This window comes from Adelges cooleyi, unplaced genomic scaffold (genome assembly GCF_023614345.1).
Source record: "Adelges cooleyi isolate 19-005CV unplaced genomic scaffold, UGA_ACOO_1.1 ACOO_flye_CR_arks_rails_tigmint_CR_PRNA_167, whole genome shotgun sequence".
NCBI lineage: Eukaryota > Metazoa > Arthropoda > Insecta > Hemiptera > Adelgidae > Adelges > Adelges cooleyi.
Window position 1 is genome coordinate 874,679 of NW_026095824.1, and position 11,365 is coordinate 886,043.

General features: G+C 28.9%; 1 protein-coding gene across 2 annotated transcripts in view; it reads right to left on the minus strand.

Moving 5' to 3' along the window:
- LOC126832833 (uncharacterized) overlaps positions 1 to 5,162 on the minus strand; it is a 63,571-nt gene extending 58,409 nt beyond the window's left edge. For both annotated transcript variants that reach the window (XM_050563828.1, XM_050563827.1), the window contains exon 1: positions 5,057 to 5,162. The gene's annotated coding sequence lies outside the window, so the exon portion shown is untranslated. The remainder of the gene's footprint in view (positions 1 to 5,056) is intronic.
- Between the last annotated feature and the right edge of the window lie 6,203 nt (positions 5,163 to 11,365).

Sequence of the window (11,365 nt, forward strand, 5' to 3'; positions counted from 1 at the left end):
CGACTTTCGTTATGCGACATAAACTTGTATTTATGTAAATATTTATGTAAACGTTCTATTTTAACATAAAAATAATTATTCCGAATAAAAAAAAACTTGATGTATGAAATTTAAATGAAAACGTATTTTTTTCATTCTATCGCTACATTTGCATTGCCAAAGAAATACAATGTATTTGAAAAAGGAAAAAGTAATTTTTTTTTCTGTCCCAGATGAAGGCAGAATAACGCTTCTCTACATTTTCCCCGGAGACTATGATCTTAAAAACTGACCGGTTACTACTTTGTAGCATTTCATTCTTAAAAAGAATATATGATTTATTTTGCTTCTGTGTACGATTCTATGTATAGTATTTTAGGTATTCTATGTAGGTATATTTCACAATGAAATATTATTCATGTGACATTCTTTATGTTCACACTTATACCCGATGTATTTCGTTATCGTTATTGTGGACAATATTAAAACAGATATAGGCTTTAAGTATAAAAAAAAAATTGAAAAAACTCAAACTCTCAAAGGTCCGCCTTTGAATGTTTTTGTATTCTAATTCCTAAATAACAGAAAGTGCGTTCAAACTTACACGTCTAATATTTATTCTTGATCCCTGATACTTGTTAGTTGTTTGTACTCTGTTTTTCATACACGGCGCATAATATGTCATAATATTACCTCAAACTATTTATTTTAATATTTTTTTATATATTATAAACATAAATTAATGAAGCTCATTGGCAAGGGTGTATCGTAGCCGTTCAAGATAACGCGTTAGGGTAGTTTAGTATGGGCGTCGGTTCTTTGTAACCAACGAATAAGGTCCCAAAACTTGTTTGATTAGCGCTAGTCTCAACTGGTCAAACTGAAATCCATTTCCTAACCCTCTTATAGGGATAATAGAAATTAGAAACATAAGGCGTGGATGAGCAAAAACGTAAATAAAGTATAACCAGGAAGCTCATTTTTGTTGGGATAAAATATGTGTTTAGGTCGACACTACTTTGAGTACTTATATCAATAATAATAAAAACTTGACGTTTTCGATAAACCTGATTTAGTATTTTTTTTTTTAGGCAATAAAATATTAAACCATATGAATCTAACGGGTAACGCCATTAAAAACTGCAATAATTTGAAACAAAACCCTACATTAAATATATGATTTTGGATTTTTTCTCCATTTAACTAGTTTAACATTATGTTAAAATAAAATCATTATTAGTTTTGAGTAAAAATGTTACGCATAATTTATCCAATAATCATATTCTAGAATAGGTATATTATGTAAGAGTAAACCTAATTGACAATGCGCTAATACGGATTTATTAGTTGACTCTTTAAACGATTTTAAGGATAAGTTCACCAAAGCTCGATTTAATGAGCTATACAAATTGAGAGCGTTTTCGAATTGCGTTTTATCTTAAATTTGAACCGGAAATCAATATTTTATTTTGAACTAATTTTTCTGTTGAATAATTTTATCAAATACATGTTACAAAACCCAACTTTTTGCGGTATTGTAACATTGTATTAGCATACGATTATATTTACACAAATGGGGAAGGGGTTTTTTATTTTTGCAGACATTCGAAGTTAATGAGGTGGATTTAGTTTCTCTTTTAATATTTTTAGAGGGTAGTAGTAAACGGCAAGAGAAAAAAATAGTACTGGATGACGGATACAAACAATGAAACATTGCGGTAGTTAATAATTATATAGTATGGCGTTTTACATTTTCCAGCTCGAATCGTAGTCGGCCACAGCAGTGTCTCTTTAAACTTTTTTTAAGAGCAACTCAGCAAATATATTATACATCATATACGTCACAGTAGTCGCTAATTATTCGATAATTATTCCACGCCATCAACGACGTTCGTGCAATCGTTATAATGACATAATAACAAGCGCCATGCACATTTTATTGTTGTACTATTATTAATAACATTCTCCCGTCAGACGGATTTCGCGTGCAACTCTGCAGAAAATATATTATAATTTAATCAAAATAAATAGGCCGTAGGCAAATCACACCGTAAAAACTTTTGGATTGCTATTGATCACATTTTTGTCTTTCAACGTCAGAGTTGTGGCTTGTGCGATATTTTTCACTGTTGCGGTTGATCCACTCACAACAGCCGACTACAATGATTTAGTTAGTCGTGACTCGTGAATCAAAGTACTATAACTGTGGATAATCGAGGTCGATATGTCATTTAATATTTATATCTTCAGACCATACAAAAGACGTGTTTCCGAGGAATTATATATTATTATGTACCGTCAAATAAAACCGTGGTATCGTGACAGTCCAACAAGGACAAATAAATAAGAATTCTTAGGGAAGAATAGATTTTAGCACTATTAGTAATCTGAATTAACTGCATAATATTATCTATTAACGCCAAGTGAGCACACATACACACGCACGTGCTTAATTGATTTAATATAACCAGTAAATGACCATCAAAATATAAATAACATTCGAATTCGCAGTATCACACAAGGTCGTTATAATAATCTAAAGTTAAATTATTTGATTCGTGATATAATAGTGAATTATTGAATTTGACGTCTTCAATAGTGTAAATAGATCCTAAGAAAAGAAAACCAGCAGAACTCGTTTATGAAAGGCATACAAATTTGAACTACCCTTAATTGAAAACGTTGTAGGGATGCCTACTTGCACATTATACAATTATTTGATATTTATTTTATAATCAAAATATTGATATATTTATATTTCTTTTTTTTTTCGTATTTTAAAACAGGGTCAATTGTTGTCAATATTTTTTCTAATAATTCTCAAACCTTTTAAAAATGTTTAAATTGTACAACACTTTTTTGAACTCAACTAAATAAAACAAAAATTGAAAATTTTGTCTATAAAAAAAATCATTAAATTGCCTCATTGGTTTACAAATAACCCTACAAGTTTTACGCGAATATTAATTGGCATTATATTAGCTCGAATATGTTTAGATTTTTATTACCGTTTAAGGGTTATTGCGAGGGTAAAATATACTTTTAAGAACTTCTTATCGATAGGAAGTTGTGAGGTAAGTTAGAATGGTCGATTCAAAGACATTGAGAACCCTTGATTGGCAATACAATACTAATAGTGAGTGAATGACCTAGTTTACTCAGTACAACGAACCAATTTAAGGAACCCAATAAATGTTTCGTGATTTTCAGAAGAAAACTAAATAGTTAATACTAAACTTTAGATGGGCGGACTTGATAGAACACAGCACCACTATTAATTTTTATGAGGAAAAGGGTTTTGTCTAAAAACACGTTAATGGTGATGAAATATATTAAATTTAGAATATTTGTATTATTCTAAAGTTAAGCGAATTTCCAACGAAAAAGTTTAAACAAAGATGAGTTTGAAAAAAATGATAATTGTACATCACCTCTCTTTTATTTTGTTTTCTAAGAACAATATTTTCGAAAATCGCTTAAGTCAATACCAAAGTAGACAATTATTCCAGTAACTTTAACTGGTATTGAAACTGTTGTACACAATTATTGCGTTAATGCTTTCCCAGAAACGTTGAAATACCGAGACATGTTTTTGCAAAACAATTAATTTAGTAAGTACAAATGTAGGATTTGGGGGAAAATATTTAATTCACAACAGAGATTTATATTTGTTTTTTTAACAGCAGACGAGTATTTATCTCTTAAAAAAAATGTAGAAAATACATTATACGAGTTATAAAAATTAATTTTATAACTTAATAAATTATTTTAATGTAAATTCATAAGATAACCGAAATTTAATTATTAATTGAATATTATAATTATAATATATATGTTTTATACAGAGGACTCGTCCGTTATTTTAAATATAAAACTAGATATTATTTCTTTAACTGTCCTATTTTATTTTGTAGTTGGCCTTAAGTTCGAAAATTGTGTATACATGTAAAACTATACACCGTACTACTGTTTTATTAATGAATATATATTTATTTAATTTGAAAAAGTTCTATCATAGTAGTTTATTTTAATTTCAAAATCTTATATAAGATATGAATAGGAAATAAGAATCTCTACCCACAGACTCTATTTCGTTTAATCTGTATTCAAGCCGCACACAGGACTAACCGTTATACGATTTTTAGTTTCGTAGCAGTTGTTGTTAATACATAATTGTCTCAGGCAATCTTCTAGCTCGTCGTTAACTATAATTGGCTTAATCGAGAACCAATTGGTATTGATCATAAGGGTTGAGACCCTTTAGCCGCAGAAGAAAATCTTACGGATTTACCGGTCTCCATTAAATGAAAGGCCAAATGGATCCTGAGGTCGTAAGTCCCGAAATCTAGAAGATTCCTTGAATTTCTCCATGACTATTGTCGCCCTAGACCGCAGTCAATGTCGGCATACCCCGAGTTAAATGTATTTCCCGATTTACAAGGTATGCGACCAGGGGGTAACTTTGTAGGTAGAGACCGGAATTATATAATTATTCATTTGCGTGTTTGTGCACTGTTAGAGGTGTTCGAGTTATCAGCTTTTCGCATTAACCTTTGTCTATACACCCAATATTATTTTGCATATTATTCCCATTAAGAGGGCTAAACCATAACAGCTGTTTGTTTATTGCAAATAATAATATGAATAATATTAGCACGTGTTTTTCATAAATTAACAACATTAATCTTACGAGGTTTTAATTTATCTTAGGGGGGAAAATGTAGGTATTATTTTGGTGACAAATTTGGTAATAAAACGAAAAAAAAAAATTACTTTAATTTTTAAAACAAGTCACGCCAATGGCGCTTTCACATTCTCGACGATTTCAACGACATATTATCACATTGTTGCCAATTTAAAATCATTATATGTCACCATTCAGGCGTGTTTTGCATTTGAGTGCGTTATAGAGCACCAAGACTTGTCATATTTTACTATTTAACACATTTTTAACGCGCATAATTACTGGGACTCTTATTCTAATCAAATCGTATTTTTTTTTGCGCTTCAATAAACCAAATATAGACTATATTATTGTTTATGTTGCTAATACAATATTATTGTGGAATTCTCTCACCTCGACGTTGCGGTTAACGGCCAAGTTCGACATACCGGCGCGTAAGCTTGAGTTGACCGACAGCAGACAGCCGCCACATCCTTCGGAACGCGGTACACACGTGACTGTTTGCCGGTGACCGCGACCTCCTGGCCAAAAGCCGGGGAAAATATTTCCACCTAGCGCGCATGGCACCGTCGAAATGTCCGTCCCAACCGTCGCAGCAGTAACCGTCGTTATCTTTGTCGGCGTTGATATTTTCTGAAAGGCAACAATAATAACACCTAATTATAATAACGCAATGTGTATATATATATAATAATAGATTATTATCATACGAAGGCAAAGCTTACCTATACCCGATCACGTCGCCATCGACCATTCGCCGGTCTAAGCCGATAAACCCTTTCAACGCTACATTCTAACAAATCCCATTGCGTCGCGTTGGCCTGGGTCTGTATTTTACTAAATAATATTTACCTTATCTTTGGTATTTTCCAGAGCTCGCTATCGACTTTTGCAATTCAAAATGGTATCCTGGTATATTTCATATTTAACAAACTTTTAAAAATTAAAAATAATTTGCTGAAAATTTCGACTGATCGATGAACAGTTTTGGTAAATTACTTTAATGTTGTTAGAGTTTAAAGTTTAGGACGGGAAGAAGGCTGTAGTGGAGTATTATTTTTATCCGCAAGCGTTAACTCAATCGCGCTCTACACTTCGCCTAAATTTTAAACTTTAGTAACTTTCAAAGTAATTATCCAAAACTGGTTATCGAACAGTCAAAATGTTCAGCAAATTTTTCTTAATTTAAAAAGTTAGTTAGTTAAATACAAACGTTTTCATTTAATTTTCAAAAGATGATAGAGCTCTGTGTTCGGTCATTTTATAATAATGTAAAATATTAAATAACATAACTAAAAATGTTTTCCAAAAGAAAAACTATAAAATTCTTATTAAAAGGCATTTAAAATTTGGCACATAACTTTTTTAAGTAAAAACATTTAAAAGTGTTTAAAAAAATAAATGGTGTGTAAAAAACGGCACTTATTATACAAAGCAGATAATGTTATTAGTAAAAAATACCTTAACGTTGGAGCAATGCCAAAAACTAATATATCCTAAAAGCAAAAACTCATTTCTATTAAACATAAATCATGGCCAAAATTTCACTTTGATCTTAATCACTTTATATATTTTTTAGTTTCGTTTTATTTAACTACAAATTATAATAATACGTACGAACTTCACCAGTGCTTGATACTATTTTTTTTTAAACTAGTATTAACTGTACATTTTTTAAAACCATGAAGTTTCTTAAAAAATGTTATTTTATACTTAATTAAGATTATTAAATAATTTAAATTCATGAACTATACCCAAGTAATTTTTTAGTTTTGCTATGTTAGCTTATTAACTTAATATTTTAAAATAAAAACAATAGCTGTTTATTGTGTGTCACTAAGTTACATTTTTCAAAATTGTAGTTGAACGTTTTTTAGAGATTGTAATTTATATTTATTTATAGGAAAGTAAACCGTATTATAAGTTATCATCCAAAATGTCACACAAACTATATTCTATACAGTTAGTGTGGTCATGCGTTTGACTACTAACAAATAAAGTTTAGGACATTATTGCGATTTTGTAGATGACTCAACAGTAGTATCCGAATTGTTGCTTTTGAAAAATTCGCCGTCAGAGTACTATTATAGAGACGTTTGTGTGGTGTTTGTAGGATGGACGTGCCCATTGTTAGGAAAATAGACAACTGAACAAAAACCCACTTGAGAAATATGGTGTGAACGTAAAGTGTTTTTCTCTACACGTTTATTGTATCTCAAAGCTCTTGGAAACCGCATTGTAGCTATATGTCTAACCGCAGAATTAGATGTAGTGAAAGTTAATATGTGACACTGAAGTATATTGAAACATTTTAAACTTCTATCAAAAAAATATTGTATTCGACTTTTATGCTTATTTGAATTAGAAATAAAAGACCACAGAGTCAATGTGTGTTGTGAACATATTATTTATAAATTCTAGCGGCGAGATACAAAATATATTTATACATTTGAAGGTATAATGTTCTCATAAAGGAAATAGATAGTTTTTAAACACATACTAATTAGTCATAGAATTCAATCACAAACGCTACTAATGTAAAAAAAAAAATACTACAGTAGAAGCGATGCGATGGTTCTATACTGTTTAGTGCACTTCCTTCTTTCTTTACATTAATTTAAATTGCCCTGAAACAACTTTAATGGTCTTGACAGTTAGCGCAAGATACACTTACCCAACCGACAAAAAATAATTTTTGCTAAACAACGCCACATTTTTTTGATTAAGTAGACATTATAATTAAAACCTGAATCTAAATAATTAAAATATATGCTTTTTTTTGTTTACTGTTTCTGAAGATCCTTAAAACAATTTAATTACTTAAAATCGGTCGAGTATAATGTTTCAGAATTAAATTGGAAATTAATAATTATACATAAATATAGTTACAAAAATATGTATACCTAATATAAATTACACCTAAGCACATAACCCTCTTGAGCTTTAAGGAAAAATATTACTAAATCCTACTAATCGCGCCCATTACAAAAACCAAATTCAATTTCATAATTTGAACTATTTAAGTTATTTGAACGTGATTTATCAGAAGTGAATCTGTCCACATGTAACTTGAACCAATTCAAATTAGATAAAAGTTAATTCGTTATTATAAATCTTAATGTATTAACTGTATTTCTACATACATTATTACATTGTAAGAAACCAGGTTAGATGACTGGCGTTATTTTGGTTATATTTTGACTTTAGTCCTATTCAGAACTCCTCTTAACTCATTTTTCATAATTTCATGGACTAATTTCTTTTGATTAATGCCTTCAATTTATTACTAATAAAAAAAATCAGCTCACTACAGTCGGTGCATAGTGGGTACCGGCATTGTGAGGTCAGTGTAGTCACAGGACAGTATGAATTATTATAATTTATAACTGAAAGTAAAGAAATCATTCTCAAATAAATCATTGTAAAGTCCATAATGTACTAAACATTGTTTTTTCAGTATTAGGAAGGAAACTATTAGTGTTGGTCGTCTGTCTATAATAATATCATTGTTGTTGTTACTCATATATTATCTTATATGTTAAAAATATAATGAAGAGATTTTTCTAATACCTGTTAACTATATTAATTCATTCACACGTTCACCTGGAAATTTAACAAGGTCAATGTGTGCCTGTTATCTCGAGTAAACCAACATAAAAACATTATATACTTGATGCCGAAACATGATTTACTATTGTAATTTGAGATGTTTATACGTGGCACACCACCACCAACATCACCGATACACAACCGGTAGCTGTTCATCCCTAACATACAAAATATCAATCTTCCCATACGGATATAATAGCTGACGGCCTCTGTTTTCACTATGTATTATATTCATAAATCAACATTATGTTACGTCAGCGAACGGTGATTAAAATTGTTTAATACTGCGTTATAATGATTTATTAATATGCTCCATAGAACCAACATTATTACACTAACAAATTTAAACTAAATTTGTAATTCAATTTATCGGCTACTACATTAAATACACATAGAGGCACGGTATCACATTTATAGTAGTAACATATATATAAGTTTATTATTCTCTATAAAATTAAGATGTTATATTCGTAATACCGAAAAAAAATATTTGTTTAAACATAAACTGCGTTGATTAATTATTATTGGTTTATTATGTAAACTATAAATAAAAACTCTCGTGCAGCGTGCACGACAAAACCCTAAAAAAAAACTAATAAAAATTCAAAATATTGACCAAATTTAAATAATTTATAAAGTTGCATGCATGCTTGATTAAATACAACAAATGGACTGAGACATTATTTTATAATATGAGGTTCAACAGTCTAAGAACGAATTACTTAAATTTGTTCTAAAAGAAATATCAGATGTATAATTTTTAAAAATTATACATCTGTATATTTTTGCTTCCAACACTGCAAAAATGATATAATAATAGTATTGTAATCAATGCGATATAATAGACAACAGAAAATGTATTTATTTTTAATTTTTTATCTGCTATGGCCAAAACTAAACTTAATCTCATATCATTATTGGTATGAGATTAAGCAAAACACTGTTAAGAAATTTTTTGAAAAAGATAGTAACGAGACTTATATTTTTTTCGGGAAAATTGTCTATTGGCTGTTTTTTTACGAGCAAGCCAAGTTCCAGGTACATGTTTTGATGATCGGCTCTTAGACTGATTTATAAATAATGCAGAGGATTAAACATACTCTCTAAAAATAATCTATAAAAAAAGATTAAGCGTTATGTTCGATGTATGCAAAATTATAAAATATAGTACACAAAACAAGTCTTAAGCAATACAAATAAATATGGTAAAAGTTTGCTAATACAGTCACGTCGCGTTGTGTACTGGAAGAGGGTTAAGTACCTAACCCTTTTAATGCAATTTATTCTTCTTAGGATTGGGAAGTCACAACTCTCTTGGGCTTAAAATATATTGCGGCTACCATAAATCGCGACGAAGCTTTTTCTTAATGTTAACAGATAAGCCTATTGGGAAATAGGTCACATGTGTAATTTAGTAGTAAATATTATGATGCCTTATTTTTGAGATGAAATGATATTTTTCTGCGACGATACAATTTTGTCTGTATCCTTTACTGATGTAAGACCGGATAAAAGTCTTTATCCTAATACAAGTCAAAATACCAACGTCCACTAGTTTGACACATGACAATGTTGTTAATCAAAATAGACATTTCTTCCCGTGGGATTAAAAATATCCCTTCATATAGTGTATTTGATTAAAAACCCACTGTATCAGTTTATCTTGGTATGATATCGTAATTAATCATCTTATTTACTGTAGCTGAGCTTTTAAAATTAACATTTTGAAACATTGGACTTATTTGATAAAAACTATAGCAATAGGACTTATTATCCATTTATTTATATATAAAAAATAAACATATAATTTTCAATATTAGACAATATCTAGGTTGTGAAAAGATAAGTAGGAATTTTAAACAAAATTATAAAAGAATCCATTTAAAAAATATAATTTTATATGCTTATAAATTATAATGATTTAGTGTCAGGCGGCGTAATAATTGTAAGCGAAAAAGGAAAATTGTAATTTGTGTTTTTATTTTAAAAAACAATAATATGGGTTATTTTTAACTGTGAAATTCATAAAAATCGTATAATTAAAAACGTTCAATTAGAAATAATTGTCAATTTTAAAAATTTGCATTTAAATTTGTCCCAATTTCTTAAAATTACCCAACTTCGCTTAAGTAGTTTTTTTTATAAAATCGTGTTTTCATTAAAAAAACTTTAAATAAAAAAAATTAAAATTAAATTAATTATTTCATGCTACATATTTTTTTAATAAAAATGATTTTGCAAGTCTTAGAAAAACAATTTTTCTGATTATTATCAATAATAATAAAATAATACATGTATGCGATAACATTAATTAATACTGTGACAACCTTTCCTGTTTTATAAGTTATGTTAGACCGGTTAAGAGTGATATTAATATTACCATTGACATTATGCCACTTAGAAATACATCTATGTATGTCGATGCATATTTTATGAAAACTATTTTTTTCTATTTCTGTTACAATTTATGTTTTGGAGACGTTTTGGAGAAAGAAAAGATAAATAAAACGCACTATTTATTACTTATCGCTCAGAGAAAACTTTTTACTTTTATAATTTAAAAAAGTTGTGAAAAAGAGCAATAAATCATTTATACAATAGTTATAGTTAATGATCGCAACCAAGTTTACTGAACTTTCCAATGTTATATTTTAACGGGGAATAGTAAACTTTCTTTCATAAATAATTTATCGGTCTATTAAAAAATTCCAAATAATGATTATAAAATTTTAGAAAATACATTTTTTTTTTTAATTAGATAAACGTGTTACATAACATATTGTTCGATTTTGCATATATTTATTCGATCAAAAGAGACTTGTATTAATCAGAACTAAATGTTTGATATTGATTGATTGACAGACAACTTGATAAAAAAAGAATAGTACCCACCTACTTTTCGGAGCTCTACAATATTTTTAAAAAAATTGGCCAAATCAAAGAAATTTAAATAAAATTCATAATTATTTAATAAATGGTGTATTGTATATATTTATTTTAAGGTACCTACTGTGCAAAACATTATATAATTTGAAGGGTAACATTTCTATATACAGAATTAATGATATTTAAAAGGAATCATGTACAGAAGCA